Below are 22,690 nucleotides of genomic sequence, written 5' to 3'. Positions count from 1 at the left end.
ACCTGGATCGGTATAGCTGGGACTTGGATGGATAATAAACAATGGGCCCTCCACCCTCTTAGTCAGCACCTGGATAACAAACATTTCTGGGGGAAGTAGAGAGAGTGAGGACTGGTTGCTCATCCCAGTGCAAGCAGGGAAGAGACTGAACTGGGTAGATTTGTAGGGTGGAGGTGCAGGAGGTTGATACTTTGAGCTAATTACTTTTGAATATATAGACACTCTATTAACTGTAATTGAAACAAACATCATGGTTTCATCTTGCCGCCTGTCCCCATACTAAGGCAGTGCCACTCATCGGGGCTGGTCTTGTGGTAGCAAGCAAAACTTGTCCCCTTTGCTAAGCAGGGTTCATCCAGGTTGTATATGAATGGGAGATGAAAGGTGTGGGCACTTTAAGATGTTCCCCCTGAAGGGATGGAGCCACTCTGGGAAGAGCATCTGAGGTTACAAAGTTCCCTCAGAGGCAGGATGCCTCTGAGTACCAGTTACAAGGGAGTGACAGCAGGATGCTGGACTAGATGGGCCTTGGGGCCTGATCCAGCAGGGCTGTTCTTATGTTCTAATGTTCTCCCTGGCATCTCCAAGATAGAGTTGAGAGAGACTCCTGCCTGTAATCTTGGAGAAGCTGCTGCCAGTTTGTGTAGACCAGGGCTGCTCAACTTCGGCCCTCCTGCAGATGTGGGCCTACAATTCCCATAATCCCTGGCTATTGGCCACTGTGCCTGGGGATTATGGGAGTTGTCATCCAAAAACAGCTGGGGGCCTAAGTTGAGCAGGCCTGGTGTAGACAGTCCTGAGCTAGATGGACCAATGGTCTGACTCGGTAAAAGGCAGCTTCCTATGTCCCTGTGTTCATAGGGCCCAGGGGCCAGTGGTGACTCCCACCAACCCTAAGTGCATCTCCCTGACTAATTGTTCACTGGGCCTCTGTGAAGTTTCAGCTGAAGTTTCACCATCTGGAGATGATCCTTTCCACTGTGCAATGCTGTACTTTGCTCTGTGCTGGGGGGCTCCTTTAAAGGAAACTGATCTCCATTTCTCAAATGGCATCAGCACATAGGTTCTTCACCTAGTGAATGTGTCACTTGTACACCCCCCATAACCACATGAGTTGTATACTGCAGCATGAACAGTCTGTTGCCTGTGGTTTCCAAGAGAGCGGATATGTGCCCTGAGTGATCTTTGCTGACTATCCACTCTATGGATACTCTCAGGGTTATGCATAAAGCCAATCCCCGCTTATGGTGTTATCTATACAGGCCCACACAACATGTTTGAACCTGGGAGGAAAGGGCTTTTGTATCCTTAATAGCTGTGCAGGAAGTTATTCCGGCATGGATCTTGTCATGCTGTGATGGATGTGGGGGGCTGCTGCAGCTACCGCAATTTCATCTTCTCCAAGTTGTTAAAGGGCAGTTGTCCTATGAACTTTGGGGCCAGGTCACCTACATCAGAACTTGTGGGGAAATGTGACATCCTCACACAGAAACATTTCTGAGTATTTGTACAGTATAATTTACTGTGCAACTGTGGTTACTAACCACAGGCTTATAACAGAAATAAATGAAGGCTCTGGTGGGAAATGGTGTACAAAGGCATCCAGTTCACCCACCTGTATTGGCCAGAAACTGATATAGCAAAACAATCCCTCCTACTTATTTAACCAATTCATTTCTAGAAACTGCAAATGAATGAGATGCCACTAGTTTCTCAGGGAAACTAGATCCATTATTCAATGGTATTGACAGTTTTCTAAAGCCTTGTTTCTTCTTTCAAGGGACCAAACCAATCCTCTCATTGACTTTACTGCAATTTAAACCTGTGGTTCCTTTCCAAGTGGTGGAATAAGCACTGTCTCTCTACCCAGCAACAATTTACAGCAGTGCATTTGCAGAACTACTTAGGTAGGATTCAACACAAAACAAAAGATATGATTATTATGAAGCTGGGCTCCAAAGTCTCAGGCAGAAAGCTGCCCTAACTCTGCTACCTGAGATGCTGTTTAAACTGGAGATGTCAAAGATTGGGCTTGAGACCACTTCCATGCAAAGTATGTGCTCTATCTACAGGCCAAAATCCATAGCTTGCAAAATCACTGTACAATCTGTAGAATCCAAGGGAAAGAATTGTGGTATGCAAGGACAAAGCAGTGGAGTGGTATCAGGAATATTAACAGTTTAATGAAATAGATATTATGTACAGAGAGGCAAGTACAGACTGTTTTTCAGTGCTCTTGCTGCTGGCTGTTTGTTAGCCCCGCCTCTACTCCAGAACTGGAATACAAGTAACTAAAGCCCCACTCCTGGCCTGGGTTAAGGAATGGGTTAACCAAAAACACCATCCCCATGTCTTTCTTATAACCTCTCATGAGCAGGAAAATTGTGACATTTTGTGAAAATGGCATTTAAACGAAAAACCCAATGCACACATTATGTTCAGTGCATATTCTGGGTTATTCACATTATACTGAATACACGTACAGCAATCCACTTCCTATCTGTATCTGCACTGGAGAGGGTATGTGCTCTTAAAAGGAACGTATTCACACAGGGGCATGGTAAGATTAGAGTGGGCTCAGGGACAAAAATTGAAGACAGGTCCCTGCCTTCTGTTTCAGAGAGGAACATGGAGGAGAGCAGAGAGTAAGCTGTCACCCAACCAGGGCCTCCCCTTCCTCAAGGGGTCAGGGACATTTGCGCCCCCCCATTCAACTTGTTGTTAACACCCCTGCTAACTTGACACCCCTGCTAACTTGGCAAAGAGGCACCTTTTAATGTGGTGATTCTCTTTATTTAGCAGGGGGAGAGTAATTGGCCCTATCCACTCCCAGTACAGAACCTCCAGTGACTGTTGCAGGTGTCTATCTTATGTTTCTTTTTAGATTGTGAGCCCTTTGGGGACAGGGATCCATCTTATTTATATATTATTTCTCTGTGTAAACCACCTTGAGCCATTTTTGGAACGGCGGTATAGAAATCAAATAACAACAACAACAACAACAACAACAACAACTGTAGCCACACTCCTGCATTTACACAAAAACACGTACATGTGTAGAGACACCTTAACACAGTACATCTGAATAGGACTAAGTTTCTTGTTTCATTTGTGTTTACAATGCCAATTTAAAACCTGCATTGGCCAGAATGCTCCTCTTATTCGGCCTCTTCTCCACGTTTTCCTTCTGTATGAATAACATACATTTATCATTCACTTGGATAAATGTCTGATTATTTGAGGGTTCTGATGAGGCCACTGGACCATACAACTTTCAAAACAATCGCTATCTTAGTGGTGTGTCGCAATGCCGTTTGACAAGAATGTCTCTGCTCTCTGGATTTTTAACTATGTTCTAGTACACTAACTGATGGTGCTTGTAAGCCTGAGGTTGCATGCCAATATTTTAGTCTGCCGTTGGAATGCTTTCTTTGTTATTACTACGTAACCATGGTAAATCACCCCATCAACTAATGTAGGAGCTTGGAAAGGTCATTGTTCCTTTCCCTTCCTAAAAATAATGCACAAGGTCCTACTTCAATGCACATTAAAACAAAATATCACAATATGAAAAATGTACTTACATTTGTGAGTGATTTCCCCCCCAAAATCCAGGGAATATGAAGTTTTCAAATACCAGAGCTGGGAAGTAATATTTTCAACTGTGTTCAACAAGGGCTGGATTAATGATGTGAGACAGCTACAAGGAAACATTTTAGGTATTAAAACTCAAGCTATGGAAACTTCTGAGCTACTTGCATATCTAGTTCAAGGTACGTTTGAAGTGAGGGGTGGGAGGGAGCTAGTGTTTGGATAGGAGGCCCTACATCCTTAATGGGGGTGCAGACACGTGGCATCGGAAGTGGGGAAAGGCTGGGTGAGCACTGAAGAGGTGTGCAGCAGCTGACTAGGTAGCAGTGCCTTGTGTGTGGCCTGCTGATGTGACCAGTGTCATGCAGCTGCTTTTGCAAAGAATTTGAAGACAGAGATGCACTCACACAGTGGGGCGATTCTCATGATCAACAAAAATCAGGCTAGCAGAGGCTAGCCCGATTTTTGTTGACTGTAAGAACCACTGGGCTCACAGTCGAGCCCAGTGATTCTTGAGTGGGTAACCCACTCGAGAACCCCTGGTAAAAAGCAGGTTTGCGGAGCGAGCGCTCCAGCAAACCTGCTTTTTACGATCGTGAGTAGCCGCGCCGCGCCTACTCATGAGTAGACCCCCCCGGCTGGGAGGTGAAAATCCGGGGGTCTCCCCAGTATGCCCTGCATGCTCGCGCAGGGCATACTGGGGCTTGCGGGGGCCACGTGGCCCCTGCTCCCCCCACCCCCCACCGGCTCTGTCACAGAGCCGGCCATCGTGTGGGCGGCCAATCTGGCCGCCCAGGGCTCCCTGCACGCTCGTGAGCAGGGAGAGCGGGCTGACCCAGTCCAGTGACTACTGGATAATAAACAAACCCCAGTGGTGGCCAGTCCGGGCAGAGGTGGGGGCAGTAAACTAGCTTCAGGTAAGGCTAGTTCTCACTCCTCCCCTGCCACCACTTAATGGTGGTGGCTAACTACTATGTCCCATCTCAGTGTGTCAACCAGTTTAATGGGGAAAAGATGCTCAGGGTTGCTAATCTGACAGTTGTAGTTAGACTTGCTAATTTAGGCTGCAATTGTGTGCATGCTTACTTGGGAGTAGCCCCAAGAAGCTTACTTGCTGCTGGTATCTTACTTGCTGCTGGTATCTGCTTTATGTTTCTTTTTAGATTATGAACCATTTGGTGACCATATTATTTATGCATTATTTATTTTTCTGTATAAACCAATTTGGTGAACTTTGGCTGAAGAGCAGCATGTAACTATTTATTATTAGTATTTCTTGTTTACACAGTCAGACAGGTGTTATTGACTGGTTTGTTTTATCCAGACATCGAGTCCTTCCCAAGGACCTGGGATGCCTGAATTTTATTGTCAATGGTTATAGATATCGTCGCAGAATATAGGCGGTTCCCAGTAAAGCTGCTTTTTGTAATTGGCTGATGGTGATTTCTGTGGCCCCTATGGTGTTGAGGTGCTTCTTCAAGGTCTTTTGGAACTGCACCCAGGGCGTTGTTGTTGTTGTTGTTGTTGTTGTTGTTGTTGTTATTATTATTATTATTAGTGCAGTAGTTAGAATGTTGGAATAGGAGTGAGGAAATTCCTTCAGGGTCAGATCCTCACTCAGCCCTGAAACTCACAGAGAGGAACCTTGAGGGGGCCTTTCTATTGCAGCCTAAACTACCTACTAGGGTTGTTGTAAGGATAAAAAGGAGGTGGAAGCATTATGTACTGTATGCTGCCATGTTCTTTTTGGAGGAAAGAAGACATTTAGATATTATATAAATAATAACTGAGTGTCTCTTTACTAACCAGGGTCCAACTAGACATTGTTTTTTTTATGTAGATTTTTTAAATTTACAGAATACAGAAAGAAAAGGAAGGAACATAGTTACATTGTCATCTCTTGAACTTCCAGACTACAATAATTGTATTTAGAGTATTACAAATAGCGATCCAGAAAAACCTCTTCCACCCAATTACCAACCTTTACCCCATAACACAGTTAAGGCGACCATAAAAATGTAAATAATGTAAGTCAAATCTCGTTATCAAGAAAAGCCAAATCTTAGGTGTGGGTGATAACCTTGCGAAATATTAAAATTTATAAAAGGTTCTCAGGTTAACGCGAACGATTCATCTGAGTTATGGCACAAGTCCAACTAGACAATTTGGATTGGTTCATATGAGAAACTAGCCCTACACATGAAGAGGGCAGCGATGCTCAGAGGGCATGCCCACCTTGATGTCACGGAAGGATGTCCCAATGTACTGTCAATGGGGTGTCCTTCAATCACGTATGGGGGGCCGCTCATCCCAATGGCCCCTAAACACGTGCTCCCCAACCCTGTTTAAACTCTTACATCTCCTTTGCCAACTCTAGCTTAGATACCCACATAACAAATAAACAAATTACCATTACCAAGATGTGGAAAATTCTTGCATTAAAGACATGAGGAATACACATGGAAAAGAATGCATTTTAGTTTGGAAAATGTGACTGTGGGGTGGCAGCATCTCTTAATTTTTGTCTTGTGTTATGAACCAGCCCAAGTTCTCTTTGGGACATAGAAGACATTTCTTGCAGATGGTGCCTGCGTAGCCCTGAAAAAGCACCTCTAGAGGGTCAGTGGGGACCAGAGAAGTTGGGGAGCAAGTGCTACCTCCACTTCAATTTTTCATCACTCCAAATCTTCTCATCTCTCTGGAAAGCAAACCCATGGCTTCTCTGATTCTGGAGCTATCTTTCCCCGTTTCAAAAGGACTGTCCAAGTAATGCTGCATGCCCCTGTGTTTTACACATAGTTTAAGACCCTTAACACCCACTTCCATCATCTCCATATTTGCAGTATCACCAAAGAGATGGCACTTTTGTTTTGCATTTCTAGTCACAAAAGCAGAGCAGGAGTCAGTTCATGCTAGACTCTGCATGTCTTGCCTTCATAGGAACTAGTTTTTAAGCAAACAGGCACTTTTCCAAGACAGAAATGTGAACTTGAAAATTCCTGCAAACAGCTCCATTTAAGAGACCCATAAGAGGCTTGGGAAAACACAGAGAACTTGGGCATTTAAATGAAACTTACCTTGCACACCCAGCATTCTGTGTCCCCCTCCCCACATCAGTTAATGAGTTCAGCTACAGCTGGAGTAGAACCTGGCAGAAGGAGCTGCAGAAGCTTTCTATTGTATGGAACAGAGTGGAGAAGTAGCTGATCATTTCAGAACATTTATTTGCTGGAGAGGAGAGGAGAAGCGAGGCAGGAAAGGGAGTGGGAGTGGAGGGAAGATTGAGAATTTTGCAAGCCTTTACATAATGGCCCCAGACTTTCCCATCAAGAGGCTCAGGGAAAATCCCTGCCCTGATGAAGTGTACAGATGCGGTTACTTACTCTTTGTGTCTTGGCAAGTGTCAGCTAAACTTCCTGGCTTATTTCAACTCTTCTGGTAGCTGCCCTGTTCTCAGAGTGCACATGCTTCAAAATAGTCCAGCTTTTTAGATGACAATGTAATGAGGAAGCTGGCACAACAGGACTGGCAGGAACAATCCCTGCCTGTGTTTTTGGCTGTCAAACGTGATTAGTCCTCAGAAATACTTGGCATGATTGTTCGAAGAAGTGGGCAAACATTTTGCTTTTAAAAACAAACATTTTGCTTAAAAAAACCCCTGACCTGAGGTGATATTTATTTTGGGGTTTGTTTGTTTTTTCTTAAATTCCACCTTTCCAGCCAGTGGCTGCCCAAGGTGTCTAATAGCTTATTATAACAAGTTGTTCTGATAAGAACTAATCTGCCTCCTTTCCTTTCACTACCCCTGCAACTGGACTAAATTTGGTCCAAATCTGTTAGGCAGTTCGCAAGTTAGCCCACTTGCGTTTCAAATGTTTATATGTCCGCCATCTTGAATTGGGGTGGATGACATCATCACAAACTATGCCACTGAGGTGTCCCTATGTGTCACTTACTACAACTGTACAAAATTTGGTTCAAATCAGTTAAGACGGTCCACAAGTTAGCCCACTTGTGCCTCAAATATTTGTGTCTGCCATCTTCAATTAGGGTGGATGACATCATCACAAACTACACCACTGAGGTGTCCCTATGTGTCGCTACAGCTGTAACACATTTGGTTCAAATCAGTTAGGCAGTTCACAAGTTAGCCCATTTGCACCTCAAATGTTCACATGTCCGCAATCTTGAATTGGGGTGGATGGCATCATCACAAACTATGCCGTGGATGTGTCTCTATGTGTCCCTACAACTGTACCCAATTTGATTACAATTGGTCCAGGCATTGTGAAGTTGATAGGGGACACACACACATGCACACACAGAATGCCCGGTGAGCTCATAAGCTTACTTTCCTTAAGGAAAGTAGGCTAAAAACCAAAGCCATAAACAGTGAATTATTAAACAATATAACAGTTCCCCCGAACATCACCACAGTTCAATCGTATCAAAAATAGCAACTTAATAAAAATATCTGCTCACCGTCTACAAACTGAACACTTGCAGTGGAAGGCCATCAAGATGGGGTGTGTGAATTGTACCTACACAGGAAAGTAATTCCATAATATTGGCAGACCCTAGAGAAGACCCTGTCCTACATCAATCTACACCATAATGTACATTGGCCTTATCTATCTATCTATCTATCTATCTATCTATCTATCTATCTATTTATCAAATTTGTGTACTGCCCCAAACTTTCGTCTCTGGCCTTTGGTAGTATGTAGAGTATAATAATGCAAAGCCTCACTGCAGGCCTTTACTATTTTGGGTTCTGGCCTAGCTGAGTCTCAGCACTGGGAGTGAAAAGGTTACAGCATCCTCAGCCACCTCCCAAAGATGCTTGCTTTCCTTCAGCCTCTGTTGAAATATTATTATGCTCTCTATTCAAAAGCAATAGAGGAGAGTAATCGCCTTTGGTGGGGTAACTTGCCTGTACCTTCATTTTGAACCTACGAAGCTGCCTTATCTTGAACCACATCAACTAGGTCAGTGCTGACCAGTGTTCCCTCTAACAGGGATTCCCAGATGATGTTGACTACAACTCCCAGAATCCCCAGCTGCAGTGGCTTTTGCTTGGGGATTATGGGAGTTGTAGTCAAGAACATCTGGGAATCCCTGTTTGAGGGAGCACTGGTGCTGACCATTTTAACTGGTAGCAGCTTTCCAGGGTTTCAGGCAGGGATCTTCCCCAGCCCTATATGGAGCTGCGAAGTGAACTTGGGGCTTTCTGCATGCAAAGCAGGTGCTCTGTCACTGAGTTACGGCCCCTCCCAAGTGCCTGCCTCAAAGAGCCCACTACCTAAAACAAGATGTTATAGTAAGAACTAATCTGTCTACTTTCCTATCACTATGCCTACAAAGGGACTCAGTTTGGTTCAAATTAATTAGGTCATCCACAAGCAGGGGCAGAGGCACCATTGAGCGGACGGGATCAAAGAATCTGGGCCACCACCCTTCAGGGGCCACGCCTCGCACCTCAGACCCACGCCCATGTCAGATGCCAGATGCGGGGGCGGGCTAGGGGTCCATGGCAGCTGCAGAACCTGGGGTGACGCTGGCCTCCCCTCTGTGCCTGTCCACAAGTTAGATCTTTTGTGCCTCAAACATTCACACATCCTCCATCTTGGATCAGGGTGGATGACATCGTTACAAACTATACCACTGAGGTGTCCCTGTGCGTCACTCACTAAAACTGTACAGGAGAACCTCGTTAATTGTGGGTTCAATACCTGCGGTTTCACGTATTCGTGGTTGGGTAATGGACTCCCAACCTCAGTATATGAGGGAAGGGAGCAGGAAAAGGGTTAAAGCCACACATCCATGAGTTGCGGGTGGCTGGAAAGGTCCTCCGAGGGCCTTTCTGGCCACCTATTTAATTTCGGGAGCCATTTTATGGCTCAGTTCTTGGAAAAAAAACAACCAGGAAAAAAACCATGAAATTTTCAGCTGATTTTTAGCCCCTGGGGGGCACTGAAGGATTGCTGGGGACCCTTGGAGCATGGTAGGGCACTTTGCTGTGTCTTTTGTTGTATTTTGGGGCTGTTTTTCAGACAGTTTCTTTTAAAAAATGGGGGGATCCACCATTTTTGGCCAATTCACAGCCCTTAGTGGGCACCGAGTGACTGATGGGGACGTCTGGAGTGTGGTAGGGCACTTTACTGTGCCTTTTGTTGTTTTTAGGGACAGTTTTCCGGCCAATTTCTTTTTTTAAAATGGTGGGGAATCTGCCTTTTCTGGCCGATATTCAGGCCTTGGGGGGCACTGAGGGACTGACGGGGACCCATGGAGCATGGTAGGGCACTTTGCTGTGTCTTTTGTTGTATTTTGGGGCCATTTTTTGGCCAATTTCTTTTTTAAAATGAGAAAAAGTTCTGCCATTTCCCACCAGTTTTTGGCCACATTTTTGGTATCTGTGGCACTAGCAGGGAACAGAACTCCTACGAATAATGAGGTTTTCCTGCATCTGATTTGGTTCAGATTGGTTAGACAGTCTACAAGTTATCCCACTTGCACTTCAAACATTTACGTGTCTGCCATCTTGATTGGGGTGGATGACATCATCGCAAACTACACCATTGGGTCATCCCAATGTGTCCTCACAGCTGTAGCAAGTTTGGTTCAAATCAGGTGGTTCACAAGTTAGCCTGCTTGCACCTCAAAAGTTTACACGTCTGCCATCTTGAATGGGGTGGATGACATCATCACAAACTATGCTGTTGAGGTGTCCTTATGTGTCACTACAACTGCACCCAATTTGGTTCATATTGGTCCAGGTGTTGTGAAGTCGAAGTCGATGGGTGCTTATTTGTCCATAAGCACATGGACAAATGGATACACACACAGAATGCTAGGTGATCTCATAAAACTACTGGAAAGTAGGCTAAAAATGACACAAAGAAGAAAACAGAGGAAGGGAAGAGAAATAGATTTTCTTTCTCCACAACACCTGGAAATATGCATTCTAGTGCAGAGAATTGCATAATCATCCAAGGAAAATGGTTTTAAAAATCATTTTGATTGCTGTTGCCGCAGGCAGCTTTATACCTGCCCTCCTCTTTATAGGGTTACATGAGCAATTGTCTGCTCAAGCAGAGGAGCGTCTGGCCTTAATTTTTCTAGTTCACTGAAGGCTGCATACAAATTATACCATTTTTGATTAATTACCTGCCTTGTAACCGATTATTGACATTTCCTGGAATTTGCATATTACCAAACCTCAATATGAGTGACCTTTTGAGCTAAGAAAAGAAGTGTATGGTGGCATTACAGTTTAATAAGCAAATGGACAAGTGAGTGATATGTTACATTAAACGCATAGCTTGTCTTCCTGTTGTTAATTTATATTTGATAAATAGCATCCATAAGATGCAATCAGGACTGGGATTGTTGTATGGGGGATTTAACCCTCCTTCCCCCTAGTGCACTCCCAACAAAAAGTGTCCCCCCCACCCCAGTATTGCAATTTGCCTTCTGTGGCTGCTTCCCTCCTGGGGGGGGATAAGTTTGGGAGTACAGTGCAGCTGTGGAGAGGTTTAAAAACATATCCTGCATGGTACTTTCCCCCATGAAATTGATTGCCAGAAAATTCAGAACCAGCAAAAGGAGGTACTTTTTCACACAACACATATTCAACATGTGGCATACTCTGCCGCAAGATGTGGTGACAGCCAACAACCTGGGATGACTTTAAGAGGGGTTTGGATAACTTCATGGAGGAGAGGTATCATCGGCTACTAGTTGGAGGGTTATAGGCCACCTCCAGCCTCAAAGGCAGGATGGCTCTGAGTACCAGTTGCAGGGGAGTAACAGCAGGAGAGAGGGCATGCCCTCAACTCCTGCCTGTAGGCTTCCAGTGGCATCTGGTGGGCCACTGTGTGAAACAGGATGCTGGACTAGATGGGCCCTGATCCAGCAGGGCTGCTCTTCTGTTCTTACGTGCTATCTACAAAGAAACAATAGAAGGTCAAACTGCATTTAAAGTGAAGTTTGGCCCAATATCTACCAGTGTGAGTCAAACTGGTTCGGCCTCCATAATAGCCTCCGGACCGGTTCATGCACATTCCTAGTGTGAAAAACCTCCAGGAGGAGGAGTAGATGGCCAATTGTTTAATCCTGATGAGACATCATGTGGCAAAAGGCATGGAAAAGAGAAAGTCATAAAAAGCTGTAACTGATGAATATATATTGTGCATAGTGGACACGTTTTCTGCAGTAGTCACTTTGGGGGCAAATAGCCACTTTGGTGAGTGATTTTTCATGGAAAACCAAAGAGGGGGGAGAGTTGCATTCTTCTCCCCTGCAATGTGGCCTGGCTCAGCATTGGGGGGTCCCCAGCTGTTTTTAATGAAATTAGAGGCACTTCTGCTTCAGGGAATAGCTATAGCATGTGTTAGTGTGCACAGCTAATTTGACCCAAGTGAAGTAAGAAAGATGTTCCTGTTGTGAGGCAGAGTTTTAAAAGTGAACGGTCTGGGGAGTGGTAATGCGATGAGAGAAATGGGGAAGAAAGATGAGCTTAGGAAAGGCATTGTGAAGAGGTGCAGAAGCTGAAGGTGTGCAAGCAGAAGTTGCCTGTTGATAGGATTATACACAAGAATTGGAGCAAGCGCTGAGCTGAATATGTTGTTTGTAAGCATTTTTGGTGCAAAAATGCTTCTCTGAGAAAAGCGGCCAAAGGTGCTGTCTGTCAATTATCCTTTTCTCTTGTTCCCTCGACACCATTTTTCTCCCTGCCCCCCACCCCAGCCAACAAGGAATCATGTTTTGTATGTTATGACATCAAAGTGTCTTGTGACCATATCTTTCGGCTACATAGTGTGGTCATTGCACTAAGGGCGAAAGAGGCCACATTGTCATCACTTGGTGTGCGTTTGTGTGTGAGTCAACATCTTCCTGTTCCCAAGGCTGATGCCTCCTGCTACGCCATGCTACCAAGAAACCATTGCATCACAAAACAGACAGACAGGAAATATTGGCCTGGTTTCTGTGACAAGGTAACACATCCCCCTCCCCACCTAGCTTCTCAAACACTTTTATGCTTTTAGACCTCCTTTCAGTCTCCCTTCAAGCTTCTTATTCCAGGGTGGGGGCAGGTTTCTACAGAGCAGAATTGTAGGGTGTCTTGATTCCCTTCCAGTGAAAATAGCAGATGATTTTATTAGAAGCATCAATTCTGGCCTGTTCCCAAATCTCTGAGAGGCAGGGGATGCGATATTTTTTTGTTGGTCCATTTGACATTTCTCAATCCCTCTTTCACACATGTGGAAACATGCAGCTTCCTTCATGGAAGGGTTGTGTGAAGAGTTGAGTGTGAAGAAGTGAGCAGCTGTGAGAAGAACTGAAGTGCAGGACCAAGGTAGGAAACAAGTAGAACAGCCCATGAGCAAGCATTGCCTGACTAGAGATGTGTGAGGCAGCTCTCATTGAGCTGGTGCACTTTGGGTGGTCCGATTTTGAACTGGACCAGCCCCCAAAGCGGGGGTGCCAATCCAGGTTCAAGGTGGACTGGCCCCTGGTTCAAAGAACGGGCTTGCAGGCTATACCTGTAAAGGTGAATCCAACTAGGATTCCCCTTTACAATGACAGGGGATTCCTTAGTCTAAGAAGGGAAGGGGGCGGAAGGGAATCCTTTAACTTGAAAATGAAGGTGCCAGGGACAGCAGACCTATTGGCGGTGGTGGCAGGGACCGCTCCAACCCCCGCCCCCTGCCTCCCAAATGACAGTCCAGGCTGGCTGCAGCCCAGTGTGGGTCTCTGCTCACTCAAAACGCATGGTGATGCAAATGGCCTCTGCGCACGTGCAGAGGCCCGCAAACTGGCCCACAGCCGGCCTGACTGTTATTTGGGAGGCCGGCAGGGGGGTTTGAGGAGCCCCAACTGCTGCCTATGATGTGTCTGTCATGGCCACCTCCACCGCTGCCACGGCCGCTATCCCCAGCACCTTCATTTACGAGGTAAAGGATTTGCCACCCCCTAATTAGGCTAGGGAATTCCCTGTACTTGTAAAGGGGACTCCTAGCCAGATTTCCCTTTACAAGTATTACCCCCAAGCCGGCCTCGATGACAGGACCCAGTTCAGTCAAAACCAAACCTGGACCAGGCTGGGTCGGCTCGAATCTGATCTGGATTCGGGCCCCTTGAATGGATTGCCTCACACTTTCAGGGTTGCATGCAATGCCAGGTTGAATGCTATATTAACACTTCCTTTGTTTTTTAAAAATTGGGACCAAACCAAGAACATATTTTTAAAGTGATAATCAAAAGCACAGAATCTAGGGGGAGCTAGTTTATGTAAGAGTTAAGGAACAGTTAATTCCTTCAGAAAAGGAGAAATAACAAAGCCTGAATATAAGAACATAAGAACAGCCCTGCTGGATCAGGCCCAAGGCCCATCTAGTCCAGCATCCTGCCTTTTGGAATCAAGCTGTCTCAGAAGTGGGAGCTGTAAGTATTGCCTGTGTTGCTGTATTTCTCCTCTGATGTGCCAAAACTAGCCATCAAGGATTCATGCCAATTGTGAGGCAATGAACAGGATCAGGTGGGGGCGGAAGAAAACTCTCTTTGCTGTTCATTTATTTAGCAACCATGTACACTGCCTGAATGTTCTTTGAGATTTCCATGGGCACCATTTCAGAAGGACGGGGGAACCTCTTATGTTGCAGATCATATATGATTATTCCTCAGAATTACCAGTACGTATTTCCAGCCAGCTTGCTGGAATGAGTGTTGTTATAAACAAGAGATATGCCCTTGTGCTTAGGCAGGCATGCCAAAGGCAGCAGTTCTTTTGCTCCAAAGGCAGTTTCTTGTCCTGTGCTCTTCAATTGCTATAGTTACTGTGAAGTATTAAAAACAGTAGCAACAACAAATGTGCTTTAAAAAATACACCTTTTTTTGCAGTTGAATCTTCAGTGCATCCAGCAGGAGCCTTTACACACAGTGCTTCTGCTCCAAATCTCCTTCAGAAGAGAGTGTGTGTGTTCCCACACCAGACAAACTTACCTCAAAGTCCTTTCGAATTTCTGGACCTACTCCAAAACAAACCGGGCTTTGTGATGTGAATTCTAGCTTATCTCAGCATATGTCCAGGTTTAAAAAATGCTGTTTTTAAGCTACTTTTTCTGAAAACACCAGAGGAAATGGGATAGGCACTGATGTAGAATCATTAGCATGATAAGAGGCATGCTCTCTTTAGAAATGCAGATCTATCTCTGCAGGAGAGCTCTCCACCCCCCATTGACTAGAAGGAAAACACGGAACATGCCATGTGGACTTGTTTCAAAAGAAAACTGAGAGCAGAGGGGAGGGGCTGCTTCCCTCAATGCCATGAGCCACTTCGAAGTGGCTTCGCTCAATGTTTACACTGAAGCCTGAAGCCAGGTGCGAATAACTCCAGGGGGCCTTTGTACTTTGCTCGGGCTCTCCCTGTTCCAATGACAGTTCTTTGCCCCTCTTTCTGAAATGCTGCCCTTGGAAGATTCCATGAACAGTTTATAACCGTAATTATGTTGAGGTACCAGTGACTCTCTTGTTTTTTTTAATATGCTTCTTGCCATGTGAAAAGATTGTTGGAACTTGCAGCAAAATCGTCCATAATCTTGGCCTGTCTTATTACAGTTCTGTTTCAGTTGTTGATGGCAGTGTGCCCATTGTTGGCACCAGAGGGGACTGAGGGAGACAAGCACCCCCCCTCCACACAAGTAGCTCAGCCCAGGGAGGAGGGCTGGTTTTGTGGTATCGAGTATGAATTGCCCCCTTTGCTAAGCAGGGTCTTCCCCAGTTTGCATTTGAATGGGAGGCTACCTGTGTGAGCACTGTAAGATATTCCCCTTAGGAGATGCGGCTGCTCTGGGAAGAGCACATGCATGCTTGCATGCAGGAGATTCCAAGTTCCATCCTTGGCATCTCCAAGAGAGGACTCAGAGAGACTCCTGCCTATAACCTAGAATTCCAAGGACAAGCATGTCTCTGAGATGTTCATCCTTCCTGTCTGCAAAGTCACAGTGCTCAGAGAGTTCATACAGCCCTCTAACAAATGACTCAATATTTTCCCAGGATTTCTGTGACCATTGATAAAAGCAAGTCCTCTCATAGAGCACATTCCATTTTGGAATGAAATGGGCATCAAATTTAGCCAAGACAGTCTCATAGTCATTCTTTTGACCCTCTTCAGCAAAGGTAAAGGATTTTACCGTGGCTACTCACGATTAAAAACAAAACAAAATGGGTTTGCGGATCATTCGCTCCACAAACCCGGTTTAAGGGGTGGGCTACTTGAGCGGAGGGTAGCCCAATTTTCTACAATCGTGTGAATAGCCTCACCGTCACTATTACTGAATCCACTAATTTCGTTTAATTGTGTTTTTCAGGTGGGTGGGGGAGTGTGACTTTAACTTAGTTGAAGGTTTTACAAAGTTTTTGGTGTTCAAAATCAGTAAGTTCTATCTTGTGGTTTGGGTAATCTCTTCCCCACAGTGTAATTTTTAAGACACCAGGGAATTCAGTAATACAAAAACCTTCTGTTTAAGATGAGAGTTAACATGCTTTACATTTTCACTCATCCTTTACACTGCTTTACATTTTCACTCTAAAAGGAATGGAAATTGCCAGTTAAGGTACCCAACTTAACATCCGCATTATATAAGTTGTAAAGACTCTGTACAGTCTGGTATATGATGATGGCTTTAGAAATTAGGCTTTATGCACCCACACATTGCCCTGGTCTTTCAGTTGGACATTGGACTGTGGAGGGATGCGTCCAGGCACAGTTTCCCTAATCACTTCTTAGACATGCCCCTGATGAATTTCTGCCTGATGCATCTCTGATAAAGGCAAAGTGTGGGTACATGGAGCCTCATTTCTAAAGCCATCATAATATATCAGACTGTACAAAGTCTTTAAAGCTTATATGGTGTGGAAGTTAAGCTGAGCACCTTAACTTGCAATTTCCATTCTTTTTAGAGCATGAGTGAAAACGTAAAGGATCTTAACTCTCATTTTAAACCGAATGTTTTTGGGATCACTGAATAGACATAAAGTGGAATTCCCCCATGAGTTCCCTTCTTTTTATGTTTAGGAGGAGGCCATTAATGTGAAATATACTTTTTTCTAGCAATCCAACATGTGGGACAAATGTTGTCCCTTCCAGAAATGCATGATACTCCTTCTGTGTCACCTCACAATATTTTTGCTTATTGGTGTCACCACTGGGGTTGGCATAAATGCAGGTGGGGAGAGAAAACAAACAAAACAATGGACAGCATGCTGACTAAACTTTGGCCCTCCAGCTGTTTTTGGCCTACAACTCTCATCATCCCCAGCCAGCCACAATGCCCAATAGTCCAGATGATGGTAGCTGTAGGCCATTTCAAGCCCTAAATGACTTGGGGCTGGGTTACCTGAGAGAGTGCTTTGCCCCCTGGATCTTAAAGACCAAGACCTTAAGATCTTCTTGGAGGCCCTCCTCTGAGTGCCCTTGCCAAACAAGGTGAGACGAGTGGCTACTAAGGAGAGGGCCTTTTTGGTGGTTGCACCCTGTTTATGGAATAGCTTTCCCAGTGAGGTTCGCTTGGCTTCATCACTTTGTGGCATTCTTTTAGATGCCAGATAAAGACCTTTTTGTTCACTCAGGCCTTTTAAATTTTAATTTTCAAATAATTAATAAACTTTATTTGTTATTTATGCAGCCTTGGAGTAACTCCTGAGTTACTTTTAAGTAACTTAATCTGAATTGTTAATGGAACTGCTTCAGGGTCATTGGTGAACACCCCTAAATGTGTTTGGGCTTTGTGTGGGGAATTAGAAAGCTGGGGTGGAGCAGTCCCACATCAGAATAATTTTTGTGCAAAGTTTTGGTTACAGGAAAATGAACTGACAGAGAAATTGATGTTCAAAACAAAGTAAGGTTTTATTTGGCATTCAGGGGTACCGTGGAATAAGAAAGTTGATTAAAGCAATATTACTATCAAAAATATGTTACAAGATTAACCAAATGCAAAGAGGCATTTTAGCTTAGTGTCCAAATTAGAATGACTTCCAGGCTGGCTAGAGGGGTGAAAGGGCTTTAGAGAAACAGGTTTTTGGATTTTAAAAAGGAGCAGGGATAGGGAGAGCTCAGAGAGGGGTGCAGTAATTATCATACAACCTCATCCTTCCTTTAGTGGTGATTGGGCCTTCATGGCTCAGGCTCAACCAAAGGACCTCTTTCCTCAGGAATGGAACCAAGCAATGAAGAACCGAAAGCAGCTTGGAGGATAGGCAGCAGGGGTATATCCAAAAGGTGTCTGTTTTCATGCAGCCAGCTTCTAGTAGTAGCAAGGCGAGCTGGATGGATCGGGCCGGTGAGGAAGAACAATCTGGACGCTGGAAGCGTGACTGGCATGCAGAGCAAGACACATTTGGGTGTTATGGTGGGTGCCAGCTCCAGGCTATGGGTGACTCCAAGGTGTAAGGACCAAATGAAGCACACTGGTTCAAGAAACCAGGGGCAGTTTTAGCCCAAAATATGTCCTGAGGCAACATCCCAGTTGCTTCGTTTTCCTGGAAAGGGCAATCCCAGGGAATCTAAAAAGGTTCCATTGTTTGTGTTTGCTGTGCTGGAGTACAACATAATGATTTGAATGAGTCAAGAACAACCTGTATGTAGATGGATTGAAAGAATATGGATGCACTGTATCTCTCAGGTCAGAAGGACCTGGTAAACTAATCAGTATTTTTTAATGAGACCACCTCTGAGTTCCTATTGCCCACTCAGCTCCTTTGTGATGGGAAGGGAGTTGCATTCACAGTGCCTTATCTGACTTTCCTGCTGAGGTGATTTAGCTTGTTTGAGGCAGCTGCAGAGGAGGGGAAGTAAAGGGTCAGTCTTAGGACAGAAAGACCTTGAGGAGACTAACTCAAAAGTTGAATGGAGATATTCCCTAATATAGGGAAAGGCGCGAGGCTAATTCATTTTTGTTTCGCTTGGCAGCTAGTGAACCTGGGGGTGACTTAGTACTGCCTGCTAAGTGACTTGTCCCCAATATGCCAACAAATGGGGAGTCCATGATCCCGTGAGACTCCTGAGCATGTTAAGAGTGAGAACCACTAGCCTGTGGTCTCAGATGGGCAGAGAGACTTCTGGGAGCCCGCAGACTAGCGGTGCTAGCAACAGAATGCTTCTCACTGTTGGGTTCCCAATCCATCCCTGGGATGATGACTGTGATTAAAAAGAAAAGTCATCAAATAAACAAGTAGTCCCACTTTTCTGATTCTGGGATAAGGAAAAGAGTGGCCACTTTTAACTGGTATTAGCCAAGGCATGAGCAAAATATTTTAAGTAAAATGTAATACTGCCATGAGTCCCTGAATGTCTTAAACCAGAGGGTCCCCAAATATTGTTGAACTGCTACTCCCATCTCAGTCACAATGGCTGAAGGTAACTGTGGTAGGGGAGAGCTGGTCTTGTGTTAGCAAGCATGACTTGTCCCCTTAGCTAAGCAAGGTCTGCCCTGGTTGCATATGAATGGGAGACTGGAAGTGTGAGCATTGTAAGATATTCCCCATGAATGAAGCTGCTCTGGGAAGAACAGAAGGTTCCAAGTTCCCTCCCTGGCTTATCCAAGATGGGGCTGAGAGAGATTTCTGCCTGCAACCTTGGATAAGTCACTGCCAGTCTGTGTAGACAGTACTGAGTGAGATGGACCTATGATCTGACTCTGTAAAAGGCAGCTTCCTGTGTTCCTATGTAGGGGATGATGGAAGCTGCAGTCCAACAACATCTGGAAACCCAGGTTTGACAGATCCCAACTTAAAGCAACTTAATGATTTTTTTTAAATTGCTGAATATTTTGTCATGGCAAAACAATACACATGGAACTAGAGTGCTCCACTTTTCATTTGGACATGTTTTCTGTTTTAAATAGGAACTTGCCATTTGTGCTCTTTGTTTTTAGCATTCACTGTTTGTCTTATGTGGGGTGAGTAGCAGTGGCATAATGTGGGTTTCTCATGTTTTAATTTGGTGTATAAGTTTACCACAGCTGTCTGAGTTGTTTGAAAAGGGTACCTACTTTAGCATTTTATTTGCAGCTGCTGTTTTCATATTTCTTCTAGCTAGGAACCTTGTGTAATTCATGTTGCAATACAGATTATCATTGTGACCACATGCAAACATAAAATTTGACATTCTCAGTCTGCTCTGAAAGCTCAGAATGTCTTGTTACAGATCTTTGTGTATCTTGAAGCTTTGGTTTTGAGTTGACTTTCTGTGCTCTGACTGCTTAGAGTCATTTTGAAGTTTGGTCCAAAAGCACAACAAATATAAAAAAACATCTGCTGAGAGCAATGTCCCCTGGAAATGGGATCAACTTCCAAAATTCCAAAGCCTCTTCTTTAAAGAAAAACATAACATTGTAGAACAGCCTTCATTAGTAGGCAAAACTCTGCATGTTTCAAATGTGAATGTTATTCTTCAGTGGTGAGATGGAAGGTTGAATACCTGGAGCTTTTCAGATGGTGACTTTACTGCAACTTTATTCTGGGCGGGTGGTTGTGTGTTCACATATCAGCCAGATTTACTCTGAAGTCAGTGCAATATTTCAGAGAGCACTTCACATATGATTTGGGTTTCCTCCTCCGTACTGAAACCTAGCCTGACTTATGTCTGGGGTAAAAAAAAAAAATAATCTTTTTGCACCGGAGTATCCGTTATGCCCTGAACTCGCAGTAAAGCTTCATGGTAAACCTGCGGTAATATCTGATGTCTGAAAATGTTCCTATAGTTGAAGGATCCTTGAAACTATCAGGATGTACTCTTCAGTATGGAGGGTGATGGGAGAAAACACCCAGGATATTAATATATTGCTCGGTGTTTTAAGACACTGAAACTTATACTGCTGATAATATCTTGAGTTTGTTCCACTGGTGCAACAAGTTTCAGTTCGCAACAGGTAAGAGATTCAGCATATAGGTGAATATATGCCAGTGTCTGAAGCCTCAGAGACAAGATAGGCTAGCTGGAGTGCTCGGTTGCTAAAACAGAAATGGATGTAATGGGCATAAGAGAAACATGGTGGAACAGTGAGAACCAGTGGGACACTGCTACCCTGGATATAAACACTAAAGAAAGAACAGAGAGGGGCGCTTGGAAGGTGGAGTAGCACTGTATGTTCAAGAAGGGATAGAATCGAACAAGGGAGAAAACCTAGGAGGACTGGAGTCCTCCACAGAAACCCTGTGGGTGACAATGCAAGGCCTGAAAGGAAAAGTGCTACCGGGGATGATGCATGTGCTGACGCCATTTGTGTGCCGACACCACATGAGGGATGCTGGGAGCAGCATCCTGTCGCCACGGTGCAGTGCTTTAAAGGAGGCAGTGGCATGGGCTGCGGCTTTCATGAAGCAGCTTTGCTTAGAAGAGCACCACGATGGGGTGGCACGGGGCGGCGGAGGCTTGAGGGACGGGCAGGTAAGACCTGCCTGCCTCCTTTTAAAGACACCCCTCTCCCTGCACCAAAACGTTTCAGCTGCAGGGAGCCGAATTGTTTCAGTGCCTCTTCCAGAAGGCACCGAGACAATTCAGGCTCCTCCCTAGGTTCTAACTGATTGGAGGCGCTGCTTGTTCACTGCTTCTTGCGGCAGCCTAATGCACTGCATCAGGATTATGGGCCTCCAGGCCCTCGGCAAGCTGGGATCCGTTGCAGAATAATTACTTAGCCTCTCTAAGTAATTGAACAAGATGCCAACTTTAACTGAGAAAGATGAGTTTGATATTTATTGCTAACTAAATATAGGCTAAGAAAACAATAAACAGACTTAACAGTCTCTTATGCAGAGAGAGGGAGAACCTCTCAGTTTGAATTCAAAGCAACAAGTGAAGAGCAGACAAACACACACTGTGACTCCACCCCTAAGCCAATGTGTGTGTGTGTGTGTGTGTGTACACACACACACACACACACACACACACACACACACACACACACACACACATTCAAATAGAGAAGGATGCCCCATGCAAATAACTGAGGCAATGTCTATGGAAAAATCCCAACAGATCAACCTCTGACTATCTTTACTAGGGCTGCCGTAGGTCTCCTCTACCTTTAAGAACTGAACCAAAGAGGGAATTTCAGAAGGTACAGCTTTTCTTTCCCCAACATTGTGGTGTTTTTGGTTAACCCATTCCTTGATCCTGGCCAACTTTTGAATGGGGCTTTAGTTACTTGTATTCCAGTCCTGGAGTAGAGGTGGGTAGAGATGTGCAAACAGGTTCAGAACTGAAATGATTTGGTTCGAAGGCTCAGGTTTGAGCGGAACCACCCCCAGTTGGGCTTGATCCCAGACCAAACTCCGCCCCCCGGCTTGTTCCGCCTCCCCCAGCTGGCCTTCCCGCCTTCAAAAACAGCCCCATCTGGCTATTCTTCGGCCGATTCAGGCTTTCCCCCCAGTGTGTTGGCCATTTTGGAGGCTGCTGCGCCTGTGCAATGGGCCTCTGCATGGCCAGGCCATGCAGTGGCCCATTGCACAGACGTGGCAGCCTCCAAAATGGCCACCATGCCAGTGGCAGAAAGGCCCAAATAGGCTGAAGAATGGCTGAATTGGGCCCTTTTTTGAAGGAAGAAAGGCTGGTGGGGGGTAGGGGGAACCTCCTTGGACTCCCTGCCACCACCTCAGAGAAACACCCCCCCAAGGGGATAAGTTTAATAATTTATTTGCGAATCCGCTCCCCCCAGACCGGACCAAGCTGGGGTGGCTTGAGGGGGTGGCCTGGTCTGGCCCGGTCTGGTTTGGATCTGGTTTGGACTTGAACCAAACCAGACTAGCCAATTCCATGAACACCCCTAGAGGTGGGGCTAACAAACAGCCAGCAGCAAGAGCACTGAAGGCAGACTGCACTTGCCTCTCTGGATATAATATCTATTTCATTCAACTGTTAATATTCCTGATTCAACTCTACTGCCTTGTCCTTGCATACTACAATGTGGATTCATGGATTTTACACAGGCATGGAGCCTGACCGCCAGCGGCCTGTGTGTGGCCCCTCTCACCCCGCCCGCTGTGTCTGCCATGTGGCTCCGTTTGGGAGTTGGAGTCCAGCCAGCGGTGCATTCGCACC

At 45.2% G+C, this 22,690-nt stretch overlaps 1 protein-coding gene across 3 annotated transcripts in view; it reads right to left on the bottom strand.

Annotated features, from left to right (window-relative positions):
- Positions 1-22,690, bottom strand: part of STEAP4 (STEAP4 metalloreductase) — a 129,043-nt gene that overhangs the window by 25,712 nt on the left and 80,641 nt on the right. For 2 of the 3 annotated variants that reach the window (XM_053265955.1, XM_053265956.1), the window contains exons 1-2: positions 6,669-6,807; positions 3,585-3,700 (exon numbers count right to left, since the gene is read on the bottom strand). The exons of the other annotated variant lie outside the window; for it this stretch is intronic. The gene's annotated coding sequence lies outside the window, so the exon portion shown is untranslated. Of the gene's footprint in view, positions 1-3,584; positions 3,701-6,668; positions 6,808-22,690 lie in introns of those variants that run through there. 3 annotated transcript variants of the gene reach the window in all.

Source organism: Hemicordylus capensis, chromosome 6 (assembly GCF_027244095.1).
Source record: "Hemicordylus capensis ecotype Gifberg chromosome 6, rHemCap1.1.pri, whole genome shotgun sequence".
Lineage (NCBI taxonomy): Eukaryota > Metazoa > Chordata > Lepidosauria > Squamata > Cordylidae > Hemicordylus > Hemicordylus capensis.
Note: the sequence above shows the minus strand (reverse complement) of the source record. Positions and strands in the feature narration are given on the sequence as shown.